Raw genomic sequence first — 19,398 nt, 5'->3', positions numbered from 1 at the left:
AACAGTGCAATTACTAAAAAGTAGCTGTAATAAAATAATAATAAACACTATGCCTAAACACAATAAAAGTCCAGAAACCTAGCTCTAATAGCTATGTTATAACTCAATCATAAAAGGATCCAATTCGGGCGTCCTCTGGAGCCCTGGCAGCTCTCTTCAGGGAAACAACCACCTCCTCGATAGATATCTAAACAAAAAAAAGAAGAGAAAGCGCCCGCTCCATGTGTAAATTCGGTTTAACAATTTCATTTCCTGGACAAGATAAAAATAGCAAACTCACAAACATCCGTTTGGTAAAAGCATTGTATGAGACAGGCTCGGGCTCCGTGGTAATCCGGTGGTCACTCCGCAGCTCCAGACTTTGGACGATGACCGGGAAACTCGATAGGCTGCGCCCCTCGCAGTGTGGTCTTCCAGCAATCTGTGGTACACTGGCGACACACTTTATTCGAGCTTGGCTAGTCCCACGAATTCGGATATACCCAGGTGTATTGAGGTTTGTGACTGTTTTCTGCCCGAGTACATTGAGTTATTTTCCAAGCAGGGATTGAAGCATTTTATTCCCGCTGGCTGCAATACTGCACAGTATATATATATAAACTGCATTACAATTCATGAATTTATGCCATCTGGTAGACACGCGAAGCATTGCAGCCTATTAAATCCTAATCATTATCATTTAACAGATCAGCCGCCCATCACCCAGGCATGAACCCAGGCTGGGAAGGCAAATGCAACGGGGCTTGTCAGAGGTTAGGAGTGGCGCATTCCAGGTATCTGCCAGGTACATACCGGGTATTTGCTCGAATAAAGTGTGTCGGTGCAGTATGTTGTGGTTCCACTGTAAATCCGGTGTCTCGTCTTGGTCGCGTACCAACTTCCCTTCCGGCGTCAGGACGTATAGTGTGGCAATAGCAACGAGAAGAAAGTACTGAGGTGGGGTTGGATCCCCCTCGGTTATTTCTTGTTTTATTAATAAATAATTTACTATATTTTAATCTCTGGTGCGCATTGTGTGCATTTTTCTTCTTGTCTGCACAGTGCTTCAGATGCTGCATCTGAAAAAATGCCGGTGGATCGGGATGTGAGGTAGGGAAGTGACGTCCGCGCCGGAACGTTATTGCCACGCCTCCAAATATTTATTGCCACGCCCCCAATCGCACCCGCTGCATACCCTGCAAAGCCATAAAAAAGCTCAGGCTTCAGCAAGTGTATTGCAGCGTGTGTGCCTTCCCTCCGTCTGAAATACTATAGACGCAGCCTTATCGACGCTTACTAAATAGGCCCGTGTCTCTCGCTCTCTCTCTGTCTCTCTGTGTGTCTCTGTTTCTCTCTGTGTGTCTCTGTCAAAAGAACATTTCAGTATTGCCAAAGCGTGAGTAAAAGGGGGTGTGGGACAATGATTACACGAATACTAGGGGGTACGGTACTGTATAATGGTTATACAGTACATTACTTTTGTCTCTCTCTCTCTCTGTCTGTCTCTCTCTCTCTGTGTCTCTCTCTCCCTATGTCCCTCTCTCTGTCTCTCTCTCATTCTCTGTCTCTCTCTCTCTGTGTCTCTCTCTCATTCTCTGTCTCTCTCTCATTCTCTGTCTCTCATTCTCTGTCTCTCTCTCATTCTCTGTCTCTCATTCTCTGTCTCTCTCTCATTCTCTGTCTCTCTCTCTCATCCCTGTATGATAGGTATGTTCCAACTCTATTATTTGCTCTTCTTTTCCGTTTGAGAGGAGGGAGTCCCTCACCTCTTCAGCCACACACCAGGAATGCTGGATTGCTTTCAGACGCTCGGAGAGGCGGATACAGTTGTGGATTGCAGGCACTGATTTATCTGGTAAGTACCGCAAACATGCTTGAACAAGGGCCGTAGACATTTTATTTGATGGTTTAGATTATCATTGTCTGTGGTTGTTAGTTATTGGTATTAGAGTTTTTTGATGTTGTTACGAATCAAATACATTTTGAAGTAGTAATCCCCTCCGAACTGGGCATTCCTGGCCAATAATGCCCTGGCTGTAAGAGTTGAAGGGCCCAAGCAAAGCCCCCACCTCTATACACACTAACACTGCAGGGGCATCAGAGTGTCTTGTTGTCATGGCAACGGGGGCTGTCACGTGATGTAATTTGTTTAATAAATTATTTTTTAAGGTGTCCCGGTTTTTCATTTTCGAAATCTGGTCACCCTATTGATCAAGCAAAAAAAGTGAAGAAACAATTGTAGTTTTGCTAATGGACGTCATTTTGGCATATCATTCGCTTTGAGGATACCCATTAATATGAAGAAAAATAACATCGATTCCCAATGTAGCCCCCCTTCCCGGGCCAATCGCAGATCGGGCCCCCCTCCTCTGTACTAGGGTCTGGCTACGTGTCTGAGTGTGGTGCATACAGTACCTGCTGGCAACAGGGGGACCTGAGTCTCCCGCGATGGTATGGGGGATGACAGGATCAGGTTTCTGGGGTGAATGCCTCCGTCTCATCAGAGCAGGATGAAATTTCTCTTCAGAAGGACTTGGAGAGACTGGAAACGTGGGCAGGTAAATGGCAAATGAGGTTTAATACAGATAAATATAAGGTTATGCATTTGGGATGCAAGAATAAAAAGGCGACTTACAAATTAAATGGAGATATATTGGGGGAATCCTTGATGGAGAAGGATTTAGGGGTGCTTGTAGACAGCAGGCTTAGCAATAGTGCCCAATGTCATGCAGTAGCTGCAAAGGCAAACAAGATCTTATCTTGCATCAAACGGGCAATTGATGGAAGGGAAGTAGACATAATTATGCCCCTTTACAAAGTATTAGTAAGACCACACCTTGAATATGGAGTACAATTTTGGGCACCAATCCTAAGAAAAGACATTATGGAACTAGAGAGAGTGCAGAGAAGAGCCACCAAATTAATAAAGGGGATGGACATTCTAACTTATGAGGAGAGGCTAGCTATATTGGATTTATTTACATTAGAAAAGAGGCGTCTAAGAGGGGATATGATAACTATATACAAATATATTCAGGGACAATACAAGGAGCTTTCAAAAGAACTATTCATCCCACGGGCAGTACAAAGGACTCGGGCCATCCCTTAAGGTTGGAGGAAAGGAAATTTCACCAGCAACAAAGGAAAGGGTTCTTTACAGTAAGGGCAGTTAAAATGTGGAATTCATTACCCATGGAGACTGTGATGGCAGATACAATAGATTTGTTCAAAAAAAGGTTGGACATCTTTTTAGATGGGACAGGTATACAGGGATATACCAAATAAGTATATATGGGAAGGATGTTGATCCAGGGATTAATCCGATTGCCAATTCTTGGAGTCAGGAAGGAATTAATTTTTCCCCTTAATGGGGTTTTTTGTTTGCCTTCCTCTGGATCAATAAGTAAGTATAAATATAGAATTAAATATCTGTTGTCTGAATTTAGCATAGGTTGAACTTGATGGACGTACGTCTTTTTTCAACCTCATCTATTATGTAACTATGTATGGAATGGTGCAGCGCCTCCATCTCTGAGCCCCAGGAATACGGGTGGAATCCTTCCAGAGAGTCCCCCCCCCCCCCCCCTCGGGGATGAGAGATTCCAGTCTCACACTGTATATCTTTAAAAGCAGCCGCAGCTCTTTATTCACAGCAGCAGAATAGCAGCAACAAGACTATATATCAGGTACAGGGTGTCTTCCTCCACACAGGACTGCTCTCCCTCAGGATGGTCTCTGTGTCCCTGCCACCACCCCAGGTCAAGGGCACCCAGGGTGGGGCTAGCTCTTCCCTCGCCCCCTAAACAGGGTGAGAGGAATTGGTCCACCTCCCTAACTAAGGTTGCATCAGCTCTACTCAGAGGCTGATGGCTCCCCTTCTCCAACGGCCAATTGACATAGGCTCTCTCTGTCACCCTGGGCCAGCCAGGTGACAGACTCAGCAGACTCTAACTCTGGACTGAACTCTTAACTCTGACACACACTTCTACTAAATAGGAAGTGCACTGCTCTTTATGATATTGGCAGGCACTGCCCCTGTGTCTCTGCCTACCACACAGGGTCAGGTACCAATTTCAGGAATGTCCCGTTATTAGCGTAAACACAACAGAGTTCAATGGATCTAGCATTAAGACTGTAAGCTCTGCAGGCCAGGGATTTCCTTTCCTATTGTCTGATTTTGTTTGTTGCACTTATTGTACTATAATTCTCTGTACTGTATTGCCTCTCTTATAAAGCGCTATATAAATAAATATTTACATACATAATATATCTTAATGCATCTTAAGACACCTTAGAGTTCCCTCTATAAGACACTTTATGGTCCACTCAAGTGAATAGTCTGTAAGTAGGGTGACCATTCGTCCCGGTTTTGCCGGGACAGTCCCGTTTTTTTCTGCCCTGTCCCGATTTTAGCGTCGTCCCGGTTATGTCCCGATTTTTGTCCCTGGTCCCGGTATTGCGGGGCAGCGGCGGTGAGGAGAATGCGGCGGCCGGTAAGTATTTTCTATGTGTGTGTGTGAATGCTGCCGGGGAGACTGAATGAAGGAGAATGCCGGGGGCGGGACTTAGAATGCCGGCCGGCCCGCAGGGGATTGGTTGCAGGCAGGTCAGAGGAAGCCGGGGGCGGGACTTCCGCTTTGTGCAGAGCACAAGTGTCTTCCCGCTCCCGGCTCCTTTGTTCGCGGTGAGTGTCCCCTTTCTGTCCCGGGTCCCAGCCAGGGGGGGTAATAGGAGGTGGTAGCGGGGGTGCGCCTACCTTTGTACCACCTTGTACCTTTGCCCCCCTGGCGCTCCCACCATTGCCCCCCCGGCGCTCCCACCATTGCCCCATCGGCACTCCCACCTTTGCCCCCCGGCGCTCCCACCTTTGCCCCATCGGCACTCCCACCTTTGCCCCCCGGCGCTCCCACCTTTGCCCCCCCCCCGGCGCTCACAGCTTTGCCCCCCGGCGCTCCCACCTTTGCCCCTCCGGCGCTCACAGCTTTGTGTGTGTGTGTGTGTGTGTGTGTGTGTGTGTGTGTGAATCAGTGGGTGTGTGTGGGTGTGTGTGTGTATCTGTGTGTGTGTGTGTGTGTGTGTGTGTGTATGTGTATCAGTGTGTGTGTGTGTGTGTGTGTGTGTGTGTGTGTGTGTGTGTGTGTGTGTGTGTGTGTGTGTATGTGTATCAGTGTGTGTGTGTGTGTGTGTGTGTGTATGTGTATCAGTGTGTGTGTGTGTGTGTGTGTGTGTGTGTGTATCTGTGTGTGTGTATTTGTGTGTATGTGTGTGTGTGTGTGTGTGTATGTGTATCTCTGTGTGTTTGTGTATCTGTGTGTGTGTGTGTGTGTATCTGTGTGTGTGTGTATCTGTGTGTGTGTGTGTGTGTGTCAGTGTGTGTGTGTGTGTGTGTGTGTGTGTGTGTGTGTATCAGTGTGTGTGTGTGTGTGTGTGTGTGTGTGTGTGTGTGTGTGTGTGTGTGTGTGTGTGTGTGTGTGTGTGTGTGTTTCAGTGTGTGTGTGTGTGTGTTTCAGTGTGTGTGTGTGTTTCAGTGTGTGTGTGTGTTTCAGTGTGTGTGTGTGTGTGTGTATCAGTGGGTCTGTGTGTGTGTGAATCAGTGGGTGTGTGTGTGTGTGTGTGAATCAGTGTGTGTGTGTGTGTGTGTGTGTGTGTGTGTGTGTGTGTGTGTGTGTGTGTGTGTGTGTGTGTGTGTGTGTGTGTGTGTGTGTGTGTGTGTGTGTGTGTGTGTGTGTGTGAATCAGTGTGTGTGTGTGTGTGTGTGTGTGTGTGTGTGTGTGTGTGTGTGTGTGTGTGTGTGTATTAGTGGGTGGGTGTGTGTGTGTGTGTGTGTGTGTGTGTGTGTATCAGTGTGTCTGTATCTGTGTGTGTGTGTATTGTATTGTATTGTATGTCTTTATTTATATAGCGCCATTAGTGTACATAGCGCTTCACAGTAGTAATACATGTGGTAATCAAATAAATAACAGATAATATAAAAAACATATCATGGGAATAAGTGCTTTAGACATAAAAGTAACATTTCGGAAGAGGAGTCCCTGCCCCGAGGAGCTTACAGTCTAATTGGTAGGTAGGGAGAACGTACAGAGACAGTAGGAGGGAGTTCTGGTAAGTGCGTCTGCAGGGGGTCAAGCATTATGTATCGTGTTTAGAATATCCACAGTGCTATTCATATGCTTCTTTAAGCAAGTGTGTCTTAAGGTGGGTCTTAAAGGTGGATAGAGAGGGTGCTAGTCGGGTACTGAGGGGAAGGGCATTCCAGAGATGTGGGGCAGTCAGTGAAAAAGGTTTAAGGCGGGAGAGGGCTTTAGATACAAAGGGGGTAGAAAGAAGACATCCTTGAGAAGAACGCAAGAGTCTGGATGGTGCATACCGAGAAATTAGGGATGAGATGTAAGGAGGGGCAGAAGAATGTAAAGCTTTAAAAGTGAGGAGAAGAATGGAGTGTGAGATGCGGGATTTGATCGGAAGCCAGGAGAGGGATTTCATGAGGGGAGATGCTGAGACAGATCTAGGAAAGAGTAGAGTGATTCTGGCAACAGCATTTAGGATAGATTGTAGGGGAGACAGGTGAGAGGCAGGAAGGCCGGACAGCAGGAGGTTACAGTAATCAAGACAGGAGAGAATGAGGGCCTGAGTCAGAGTTTTAGCAGTCGAACAACAGAGGAAAGGGCGTATCTTAGTTATATTGCGGAGGAAAAAGCGACAAGTTTTAGAAATGTTTTGAATGTGAGGGGCGAATGTGAGAGAGGAGTCGAACGTGACCCCTAGGCAGCGTGCTTGGGCTACTGGGTGAATGATTGTAGTTCCAACAGTAATGTGGAAGGAGGTATTAGGGCCAGGTTTGGGAGGAAGTATGAGGAGCTCTGTTTTAGCCATGTTGAGTTTAAGGCGTCGGAGGGCCATCCAGGATGATATAGCAGAGAGACATTCAGAAACTTTGGTTTGTACAGCAGGTGTAAGGTCAGGTGTTGAAAAGTATATTTGTGTGTCGTCGGCATAGAGGTGATAATTAAACCCAAAAGATGTTATTAGGTCACCTAGAGAGAGTGTGTACAGAGAAAAGAGAAGAGGTCCCAGGACAGAGCCCTGGGGTACCCCCACAGAGAGATCAATAGAGGAGGAGGAGGTGTTAGCAGAAGAGACACTAAAAGTACGATGGGAGAGGTAGGATGAGATCCAGGATAGAGCTTTGTTCCGAATACCTAGAGTATGGAGAATGTGGAGGAGAAGAGGGTGGTCCACGGTGTCAAATGCTGCAGAGAGGTCGAGTAATATGAGCAGAGTGTAATGACCTCTGTCTTTGGCAGCATGGAGCTCGTCAGTTATTTTAGTGAGGGTTGTTTCCGTGGAGTGAGCAGTGCGGAAGCCAGATTGTAGAGGGTCTAGGAGAGAATAAGTGTTGAGAAAATGGAGCAAGCGAGAGAATACAAGACGTTCAAGTAGTTTAGAGGCAAAAGGCAGGAGGGAGACAGGTCGATAGTTAGAAAGACAGGTAGGGTCAAGCTTGCTGTTTTTGAGTAATGGTATGACTGTTGCATGTTTGAAGGAGGATGGAAAGGTTCCAGAGCAGAGGGAGGAGTTAAAAATGTGTGTAAGCGTAGGGATTATAGTAGGAGCTAGAGGTTTTAGGAGATGGGAGGGAATGGGGTCAAGAGGGCAAGTGGTAGAGGGAGAAGAGGAGATCAACAGCGACACATCCTCCTCTGAGACAGTGGAAAAAGACTCAAGGAAGGCAGGAGGAGAGTTAGGAAGAGGTGTAGGATGGGGGGAAGAAACAGGGGATGTTCTGCCGTATGGATTCCACCTTTTCCTTAAAATAGTCTGCAAAGTCCTGAGCGGAGATGGAGGAAGGAGAGGCAGCTGAGGGTGGTTTGAGTAGAGTATCAAAGACAGAGAACAGTCGGCGTGGGTTAGACTTGTGCATGTTATTAGTGCAGAAAAGTAGGCTTGTTTAGCTTGCGAGAGGGCAGAGTTGAAACAGGATAGCATAAATTTGTAGTGAAGGAAGTCTGCGAGAGTGTGAGACTTCCTCCAGAGGCGTTCAGAGGAACGAGTGGAGGAACGCAGCATGCGCGTGTGGGAATTTAGCCAGGGTCTAGGGTTAGAAGGGCGAGGGCGGCAGAGAGAAAGCGGGGCATGTAGATCAAGAGATGAGGACAAGACAGAGTTGTACTTTCTGACCAGGTTGTCAGGGTCTGTAGCAGAGCTGAGAGAGGAGAGGGAGGAGTGTAAAGTGGACTCAAAGTCAGGTAAGTGAATAGAGCGCAGGTTTCTGCAGAACCGGGGGGTAGATGGAGGTGGAGAAGGGGAGAAGCGAGATAAAGAGAATGAGATGAGATGATGGTCAGAGAGAGGAAAAGGGGAAATGGAGAAATCAGAGAGAGATAAGTTTTTAGTGAAAACCAGGTCTAAGTAGTGGCCATCCTTGTGGGTGCTGGCTGCAGTCCACTGTTGAAGGCCAAAAGAAGAGGTAAGAGAAAGAAAGCGGGAAGCCCAAGAGAGAGAGGGGTCATCAATGTGGCAATTGAAGTCCCCAAGGAGAAGAACAGGGGAGTCTGAGGAGAGAAAGAAAGAGAGCCAGGATTCAAAGTGAGAGAGAAAGGCAGAAGGGGGATGAGTAGAGGTAGGTGGGCGATAGATGACCGCCACATGAACAGGGAGAGGAGAGAAGATCTGGACAGTGTGAGCCTCAAAGGAGGGAAAAGCAAGAGAGGGGGGAATAGGAAGGGTTCGGTAACGGCAGACAGAGGAGAGCAGGAGCCCCACGCCTCCACCCCTGCCATCAGGTGTGTGTGTGTGTATCAGTGTGTCTGTATCTGTGTGTGTGTGTGTATCAGTGTGGCTTTTTTGGCGATAAGCTGGTGATAAGTGGCTTATCGCTGCTTACTGCATGAGGGCCTTAGGGAGGATTTGTTCCTTTAAAGTACACCTAGTTTGGCATAGGATTTGGATGTCAGGGTATCAATGTGCAACCCAAATGTTAAATGGGAGTTGAATGATCAGATATTTCAAACAAGTAACAGGGGCTAGGATGGTTTTAGAGCTGGTTTTTATCTGAAGCTCTGTCATTGGTAGCTTTAGCAATTTAGCTCTGGTCCCAAATACCATTGTTACAGTCTTGTCAGTGTTTAAAATCAGTTTGTTTTGGGAAATCCAGTTTCAAGTCTCAAAAATCAGATTGAAGTACGTGTTCAAGGTCAGAGAGGCGAGGGCTGCGTGCATATAGGATAAGATCTAAGGCCTCTCACAATAACCCGTTAGGAATATTAATTCCTCATCTATCCGACATAAGTATAAAATATAGTCTACCAAGACCCCTAATACAGAGTTACCCACCTTATACGGGAGCAGCTGCCAGACGAGTATAGTAAATGTATCTTATTTCTTTTGCCACTGGAGGGCAGCGTGGAGTTGCAAGGAGTGGCGCCCGTAAGGACGACGTGCCAGTTAGGCGGAAGGAGAAGCGCACACACTTTTATGTGAAACGGATATATTTGGGGAGGGATTTAGGAGTCTGAGTAAGAAAATTAACCATTTAAATATGTACAGATTTAATCCCACTTTTGGAAATTAGGGATGTTGCCTAAAAGTTTGAGAATGCATAAAGTGCCACCCATGGGCTTTAATGAAGCAGCATTTGTGGGCTAAAGGGAACAGCATTCTGTATAAAGGTATTTTGGACTCGATATATATAATTGATGCCAAAAACTAATATTAAGTAAATTGAGAATGGAAAAATCTTCAACACAAACGTACAGAATGTGATATTCTGAGAGATCTTACAGATGTTATCAAATCCCACAATGAATATATAGAAAATGTCTGTATAGAACGAGTCAAACAAGAATATGCCAATAAAACGTTTAATTGGGAGATACAGGGGCCACAATTCAGGTCATTTAGCTGAAAGAAGAGAAGCCGGTCAGCCGGTAGAGCAGGTCAGCCGGTCAGCCAGTAGAGCAGGTCAGCAGGTCAGCCAGAAGAGCAGGTCAGCCGGTCAGCCGGTAGAGCAGGTCAGCCGGTCAGCTCTGAGATCAGCATTACTTATATCCCCTAAACGTTGTCCCCTGCATGTAATGCTGCAGAACAGCCTACACTGCATATACTGTACATGAGATACTTAACCCTTTCTTTTCGCTCGACTAATCTGAATGATTTGCTAATTGGTTTGTAATTAGAGAGATATTTGTAGCAGAATCCCATGTATGTTATTTTTACCTTTTTAGATACCGTTTTGTGTAATAAAATATATGAGATCAGAGGGGCTTCCTGTTTGCACTGGATAATCATGGACACATGACACAAAGCTTGGCCTCCTGCAGACGCACTTACTAGTATTCCCTCCTACTGTCTCTGTACGTTCTCCCTACCTACCAATTAGATTGTAAGCTCCTCGGAGCAGGGACTCCTTCCTTAATGTTACTTTTACAGTATGTCTGAAGCACTTATTCCCATGATGTGTTATTTATATTTGTTATTTGTTATTTATATGACATGTATTACTACTGTGAAGCGCTATGTACATTTTATGGCGCTATACAAATAAAGACATACATACATACATACATACACTCGTGTTTTGGCAGAAGTGTATATGTGACCCTATAAATCTCCCTCACACCCGGGCTTGGCAGCGTGACACTAGTGCAGCGTCCTGGGGAAGAATCACTGAGCTGTTAGCAATAGATACAACGGATAGAAAAGACACTACACATAGGTTTGATTAAAGAGAGTATTTTATTGAAATAATGAATCTCTTTGCTGGGAGGGGCCTGCAGCACATTGCAGAGCGATATAGTAACACGCAGAGCAATGCATTGCAGGCCCCTCCGGCAGCAAAGGGGTGAAGACCAATGCAGGGTGTATAAAGATCTCACTGATAATTCATGCACAAAGGGCAGTTTGTTGCTGTGATCCAGAGGAAGGCGAAACATAACCCCTGCTGTGCAATGGGGGAAAAAAATTCCTTCCTGACCCCATTAAATGGCGATCGGATGGTCCCTGGATCACTGCGCAGTGAGATCAGATGGAGCAGCACAGATCAGCGTTGTTATACACAGGGGCACACTCAGTATATAGAGATGCGGGTGATGGGGCCCTTGTGCCCCTGTGTATAACTCACCTGCTCCCCCATCCCCCTGCATATCTATCCCATTCACCCCTTTTCCTCCCGCATACCTCGCAGGGCCGGCCGGCCATTAGGCAGTCGCCTAGCGCGCAGAGGTCCTAGGGGCGCATTAATAATCATTATTTTTTTTTCCTCTTATTATTTCTAATTTATTTATCTTTTTTTTTTGGAAATTATTATTCTTTTTTTTATCCAGTATTTTGGCGCCCTTTTATTTTTATTTTGCGTCGCGCTGGGGTGCGGTTGCACCCCCTGCAGCCCCGATATCTACGCCACTGTTTATTTTATTATTTTATTTATCTTATTATTTTTTATACAACTGAGGCACAAATTTTAAGTTTCGCCTCGGGCGCATGAAACCCGTGCTCTGGCCCTGCTCCTTGTTCTCTCTCACCCTCTCACGCCCAATATCCCTATCTCCCTCTAGTACCTGCCCCTCCCGCAGCCTTCCTGATCTTATCTGCCTCTCCTGCGGTCAAACCAACTTCTCAGGGCCCCTAGAATACCCCTGTATCTACGCCCTGGCTCCTCTGCTACCTGCTCCTGGCTTCTTCTCCGCCTAAAAAAGGTGAAGCAGCAGATCCGTCCACACCTCTCGTATTCTCCTTCGCCATGGCCCACCTCGTCGCCAGACTTGACATCCGCTTCGTCGTCTGCCTCATCGGCCGCCTTGTAGCCCACCTCTTCGCACCACTTGACGCCCGCTTTGTCGTATGCCTCATCGTCCACCTCGTAGCCCGCCTCGTCGTCTGGTGGCACAAAGGGCACCACCTTTGTGCGTGTCCTGATCTGCAGGAGACATGAAGTGTTTGTAACCAGGGACAGTGATACTCTGTATCGCAAGAGCTCCTGTGCCACCTATACCCCCTCCCCAATACCACGTTATACCGCCCTCCACAGGGCAAATACCCGTTGTACCCACCTCCCCTGGCCCAGTACCCAGTTATACACCCCTCCCCAGGCCCAATACCCTGTTATACACCCCTCCCAAGGCCCAGTACCCTCTTATACACCCCTCTCCAGGCCCAGTACCCTGTTATACCCACCTCACCAGGCCCAGTACCCTGTTATACACCCCTCCCCAGGCCCAGTACCCTGTTATACACCCCTCCCCAGGCCCAGTACCCTGTTATATACCCCTCCCCAGGCCCAGTACCCTGTTATACACCCCTCCCCAGGCCCAGTACCCTGTTATACGCCCCTCCCCAGGCCCAGTACCCGTTATACCCACCTCACCAGGCCCAGTACCCGTTATACCCACCTCACCAGGTCCAGTACCCATTATATACCCCTCCCCAGAACTCCGTTATACGTCCCTCCCCAGGATCCTTTACACACACCCTCCCCAGACGCAGGACCCCCTACGGTGGAGGTGTAATGTCACATGGGTAGTGGAAGGTTTCCCAGAGAAGGTGTCCATGTGTCACAGCTGTTTCATCACCTTGGGTGAGAAGTCTCCCTACTCTCTGCATTTCCTTTCCCTCTCCTGTCAGTCTCTCTTTCCCCCTTTAATCTTACCTCTTTTATTTATCTCTGTCCCTCCTTATTTTTGTTTCTATGTATTTATCTCCCCCCCCCCCCATGTAAGGCCTGGGACATAGAGGGTTCAGCCACGCTGAGCCGCGCTCCTGCTCTGCCTCGCCTGCTGAAAATGGTGCTTTTTTTCTGTCCTTGCAGGCGAGGCAGTGAGCGCGCTCTGGGGGCGGGGTGGAGGCCGAGCAGAGGCAGAGCGGAGGCGTGTCAGGAGGCGGAGCGGGAAGCGGGGCTAGTCCCCGCTCCCATTGGATGGGAGCGGTCACGTGACCGCTTCTTCGCTTCCCCGAGCGGCAAATTTGAAACTTGCCTGTCTCGGCAAAGTTTCTGAGCCTCTGCACGCATGAGCACGCATGCGGAGGGGGAAACTATAGCCGCGCTGATGACAGATGCAGGGGGTTTGTGCATCTGCTCAGCGCGGCTCAGCCCACCTCAGCGAGCTTGAACTTACTAATAGGCCCAGGCCTAATAGGGGCACAAACCTCAGATCTGAGTGTGTGGGGTTCTCTGTGTCTGGAGAGACCCCTAAATGTTCTCTCTTTGTTTGGGGAGACCCCTAAATATTCCCCAGTGTAGCTCGTTTAAAAATAACCCAGAAAAGTAGCCTTGAGCCCTCGGTGACCGGGCGCTATGACCAGAGGGACTAGGCTCTCCCTTACCTGTGAGTGTGGACTACGTCCCCCCCGGCCTTCCCCCCCCCCCTCTGGCAGTGACGTGACACAGCCGGGGGAAGGGCCAGGGAGGTTAGAATTAGACAGAGGCACGGGGTCAGTCTACGCCCTGCCATGGGAGTCCCGCCCACCCTGCCCTTTATTGTGAATACTGGTAAATATGTTGGTTGTACGTGTTTAAAAGAAAAAAAAGAATAAATAAACAATGAAAATGAATAACAGAAATAAAATAAAAGGTGGCTGGGAGTGGCGAGTGGGCGCGGCTCATTTACACGTGCGTTCCTGGGCCCATTCTCGCCAGACAGGCGGGGCCCGGCTAGGGGGGAGTTACGGGCCATTGGATCGGGTACCTTTGGCCTTTACCCAATGAGCGAGCACTCTGGCAGGGGGTTGGCACTAATTAGGTTAATTGAAGTTTTACTAAAAAGCAGCGGCCGCCAGACCTCGTGTTTGTGGTTATTTGTGTATTGGTTATGGTGGGGTTTGGGAAGCCAAGGGAAGGGGGGGAAGGAGAGGGGGTCTCACAGTCTCCGAGGTCAAGTTTCTATTTATCAAAAATACATTGAGTTACCTCTGGTTTCCAGGCATGTCCTGGGGGAGTTATCACAGAGACACAGAAGCGTCGCTGAGTTTGGTGAGTAACTCCCTTAACCTCTCAGCAGTTGAATTCCCCCTTGGCGCTAACACGTTAAAAACAAGCGTTGCTATTTCTTTGCATGAAGTTGCAGGTAATTGGAAGAGTAACACAGTGACGGCTATTTCATCACTCGAAACGGTCTTTTCGGTATTGTTCTCGGTCTTATTTCCAGCTTCACATCGGGTATCCATATCCATTCTTCGCCTCTGATCTGTATGCAGGACAATGCTTTAAAGCTGCAGTTCAGTCAATATCCTGCATGTGTGTTTTTTTTAATAAATCAGTTCTGTAGTAAGAAAAAATACTTTTAGCATTTTCTGTTTTTAAAAAAACAACTTTGAAAGACCAATTTTCTTCTATTCTATTTTAACAGCCATTTGCTAAGGCACTGCCCCTTCATGTCCTGTCACAAGCCCTGGCACACCCCTTTGTCAGCCCTGCCCTCCCTCTAGCACATGTCAATGCAGGAGTGCTCATGAATATTCATGAGCTTCCACTGAGTGACAGAAGCAGAAGAAAAACAGATCCCTTCACTAATTATGTCACCAAATTTCGCCTATCAATACATGGAGAACGAATTGACCTGCAGCTATACAGTTCTTTAGGTAATTAGAGATTGCACACATGAAACTATTGAAGTAAAAAAAAAAAAGACTGAACTGCAGCTTTAATAGGGCCTCTTTGGACTTGAATGTTTTGGTTATTGAGGAGGTGGGAGAACAACTTAGCCACACAAGGAAGGATATACTCAAAGTGGAAATCCTCATTGAACAGTCTAGCCCTGGTACGGACGTTGTACAATCATTGGATAGTCTTAAGACCAAGCTGGAAAAAAATTAAAAGTGATCTTATTCACTTTAAGAAGTTGAAATTCAAAAAAGTTGTTAATGACTATAAAGATGGAAGAGTATACCCGTGGCTGAAGCAAGACCCCAAACAACGCAAGAACCAAAGAAGGAGAGCACCCCAGGGAGTCCAAGAAGTCCACACCAGTGACTCTGAAGCCCATTCCTCAACAGAACGTCAGAGAGGCCAAAGTCCGGCCCCTTTTTTAGGCCAATCCAAGGACAAGGAGAAAGGAAAAGGAAAATTAGACGCGGGGGCCAGGGGAAAGGGAAGATCACCCTATCCCCTACGTACAATGGAGCAGAAATGAGTATGGACACCTTGGTTGTTAATCTGTCTGATTACACTCTTAATCAATGTGAAATGTCTGTCTTAGCTAGGGGGCCCTCATATGTACCTACTACATTGTTTAATGATTTTGATTTGGAGGTTGACCTATTTAAATTTGAACGTGTATTAAACCTTAAATCATTTTTTCTAACATGTCTACAGAATCGGTGCATTCCAATATCCAACCAGGGACAGGTAATCCTATGAACAACAAGGGACAGTTAATTTGGCCACTGACCAGCAAGGGACAGATAATTCGGCTTCTTATCAAGGTACCAAAATGTGCAAGCTCAAATCCACTTTTGTCCCGCCATTTAAAAATCAATCAGTCAGCACATATATACGACTGGTTAAGGGGGACTTTGCAAGGTACAAAAAAAACAAACATAGGGCTACATACAATATGTCTGTTCAGGAAAAGGAAGCATTAAAAATGTTGACTAATAATAATGAGATTATTATTAAGCGTGCGGACAAGGGGGGTGCCCTAGTAGTGCAGAATTACTCAGATTATAAGGCTGAAACCATCAGACAACTGAGTGACGTTAACTGCTACATTAAATTGGATAGGGACCCTACCTTTAACTATGCGAGAGAAATTAAGGAAATTATCCAAATGGGGGTTAATAACCGGTGGATAACAGAGCCTGAATCTGAGTTTCTAACTATGTTGCATCCTAAATGCCCTATTTTCTATACCTTGCCCAAAATACACAAGAATTTAAACAATACCCCGGGGCGGCCTATTATAGCTGCTATTAATTCATTAAATCAACCCCTTGCAAAATTTGTAGACACATTTCTACAACCTATAGCACAGACAGCCAACTCATACATCAAAGACACGTTTGATTTCCTTGACAAATTAAAAAACTCACCTGGTGATGGGACTAATCATATTCTGGTTAGTTTAGATGTGTCTAGCCTTTATACAATAATCCCCCATGTTGAAGGTCTTGAGATAATCACGGCCACCCTCATTCGCCATTATAGTGATACTGTTCCAATTGAATACATTATGCTCATTTTACATTTCATTCTCTATAAAAATTATTTTAGATTTGAGAGTGATTTCTTCCTGCAGATTAAGGGGACAGCAATGGGCAGTAATATGGCCCCTGCTTACGCCAACATATACATGACACATTTCGAAGAGCAGTACATCTACAAATCAGACTTTTTAGTGCATATTAAAAGCTATTACAGATATATTGATGATGTTTTTCATATGGACAGGTACGGAGGATCAGCTGTTATCTTTTTTTTAGTATCTTAATGGTCTCCATTCACCGGTCCTCCTCACTAATACATGGAGTACACAGCAACTCTCTTTTTTAGATGTCCTCATTACACAGACTAATGGGGAGTTACATACTGATCTTTTTAGAAAGGATACAGACAGAAATGCAATTTTAAGGGCAGATAGCCATCATCCTCCTTCTCTTATTGATGCATTACCTTTTTCACAGAAAGTCCAGGTCTGCAAAATCACGAGCAGGAAGGATCATATTGAACCAGCTATTGGAGAACTACGTGGTAGATTCCTGGCTAGGGGATATCTTCCTGCGTATATCCTCCTGCTGTGTTAGACCGGGCACTGGATAAAGAGGTAAGTGCTACCAAAAATAAGAAGGAGGACGGGCTTGTATTTACCACTATATACAGTCAAGCTGGTGGTTTTATTAAATCTACCATTCTTAAACACTGGCATATTCTGCAAAATGATGATATATTATCTGAAAGTTGCTGTGTACCACCAATGGTGGCATTCAAAAGAGGGAGAAATCTGGCGGATAGCCTGATACATGCAGATAATGAGGGTAACTACAGAACTCCTCATTTTCTGGAGGGTGGCAGACCGGGTAACTTTAGATGCATGAGCTGCTCGGTCTGTAACAGTCTGACTACCGGTAGTCAATTCAGTCACCCCCAAAGCGGGAGGATCATAAAAATCAAAAATAGAATCACATGTAGATCTGAATATGTAGTGTACGTAATAAAGTGTCCATGTGGTCTTCTTTATGTGTGTAAGACCATAAGAATGTTAAAAACAAGGTTCATTGAACATAAAAGTGTAATTCGAAAAGGTACGGATCCCTCTATTCTTGTGCAACACTGTGTGGAACACAATCATAATGTTGCCTCTTTACGCATCATGGGTATTGAGACAGTAGCACCTAGACAAGGCACTCCAGATAGGGAGACTTTCGTATTGAGACGTGAAGCATTCTGGATACATGCTTTAAATACCAGCAACGGTATGGGTCTTAATGAGCAACAGAATTTAAAATGCTTCCTTAATAGAAGGTAATTTTTTGTCTTTCTACAGGCATATTTGATCTTGCACCATCCATGGACTCTGCACTTACCAATTGGGAAGATTATCCTTTTTGTGTGTTTTTTTCCCTTCTTTTTTTCCCCTCCCTCCCTCCCCCTTCCCCTCCCTCCCTCCCCCTTCCTCTCCCTCCCTCCCCCTTCCCCTCCCTCCCCCTTCCCCATCCTCCCTTCCCCTCCCCCACCCCTGGTTGTGTGTACCCATTTCTGACCTAGGTATACACACTAGTATATTCTAAATACTGATGTACTGCATATTCTTATGTGTAATTTCACTGTAACTTTGCAGGATTATACTGATGTCATCAGCAGTATACAGTCACATGTTTTTAATAGTATATTGCTGTATTAGTTTTGTGCACATATGCTTTATTAATATTTTGGTGTGTGGTTTATTTACACTTTCAGGGTGATTTATAGGAGTGTCTCACTCCTCCCTGCTCTGACACTGATCCCATGGCGACGGATACATCTTTGTCCAGCCCTGTGAGTACAGTCTTGATTGGTGCACGCCCGCCCGCCCCCCCTTTCCCCGCCCCCTGACTGCCGGGTCACGCTGACGTCATCATGGGGGAGTGTTCAGTCTGGGGAGAGGTGTGGCTGTGGCTGCAGTCCTCCAAGACAGCTCTATGCTGTATTGCCAGGGATTTAGACCTAGACGTCTGACGTCACTAGGGGGCGCCATATGGTAGCTCTGACGTCATCAGGTGGGCGTCAACATCCTGGTTATGTGGCAGAGCGGGGAGGGGTGAGTATCAGGGGGGTGGTATATATTGTGACTGTTTCTTGTGTTTGTAGCCTTCACCTTGACTGCCGAAACGTTGGACTTTATGGCATATTAAACCTCCTTTGAGTAAGACCGTGTGCCTGCTTCTTCTTCTTTGTCCGGCTACAGGAAGGGTCAGGAGACAGGGAGGACAGAGGCAGGTGAACCCCATCTGGCTCCGGCCTTGCCTGTCCCTACGAATACAAACATACAACCCCTCACTGAATAACATAGCCCTAATCCCATGTAATAATCCTGGGTGTAAACAAAATAATGGTTTTATGAATATTGTAATGGTTTATTAGGGACCTAGGAGGTGGCCAGATGGGCTGTTATGTGTATTTTTGTTTATTGTGGGTAGCGGGGGTGGGTGAATGGGGTATTGGCCCCAAGGATGGGTGTTTAGGCCTACCGGGTGGGGGGGTAGCGGGAGGGGTTGACCCCTTCATTACCTTAGCGGTATTAACCGCTAAGTTAAAGAAGAGGTTAAGTCATCCCGCAACCCCCTGGCAAGGCCTAAACACCCACCCAGGGCCAAATACCACCTTCACCCGCTACCCGCAATAAGCCTGGCACGGGTATATAACCCCTTCATTGCCTTGGCGGTAATGAAGTTGCCTGTAAATGCATTTTTTATGCATGGGATTCATGCCGAGGGTCTCTGGTGCTGATATTAATGGATATCAGCTCTGGGACACATGCATTTTATTTTCATCGCAGCTTCACCCCACCTTCTTGCCAACTTTTGTGGCTGGACAATTTGGAGAAGAAACAGCAATTTTAAAGTGGCGATCAGCCGCAATAAGCAGATCAGGGCTTAAAGAATTGAGCGTGTTTGAAAAACTGGCGATCAGTGCCGAAAAGTGGCTTATCACCGCGCGTCTGCCGATTTTATTTATTTATTTTCCGGCAACAAAAAAAAACGGTTATTTTTGCTCTAATCACCAGCTTCTCTGGGCTTACTGAATCGCTGTAGGCGATTACTGCATGAGGGCCTTAGGGAGGATTTGTTCCTGTAAAGTACACCTAGTTTGGCATAGGATTTGGATGTCAGGGTATCAATGTGCAACCCAAATGTTAAATGGGAGTTGAACTATATGCCCAGATATTTCAAACCTGTAACGGGCTAGGATGGTATTAGAGTTGGTTTTTATCTGAAGCTCTGTCATTGGCAGCT

The 19,398-nt window shown here is 46.4% G+C and overlaps 1 long non-coding RNA gene across 1 annotated transcript; it reads left to right on the top strand.

The window, feature by feature from the left end:
* Positions 1–1,244: 1,244 nt before the first annotated feature.
* Positions 1,245–18,602, top strand: LOC142467662 (uncharacterized). Its single transcript, XR_012788459.1, has 4 exons — positions 1,245–1,834; positions 15,284–15,393; positions 16,591–16,730; positions 17,451–18,602. It is a non-coding gene; the product is annotated as an uncharacterized LOC142467662 (long non-coding RNA).
* Positions 18,603–19,398: the final 796 nt, after the last annotated feature.

This window comes from Ascaphus truei, chromosome 16 (genome assembly GCF_040206685.1).
Source record: "Ascaphus truei isolate aAscTru1 chromosome 16, aAscTru1.hap1, whole genome shotgun sequence".
Lineage (NCBI taxonomy): Eukaryota > Metazoa > Chordata > Amphibia > Anura > Ascaphidae > Ascaphus > Ascaphus truei.
The sequence above is the reverse complement of the archived record's forward strand: the minus strand, read 5'-3'. Positions and strand labels throughout refer to the sequence as shown.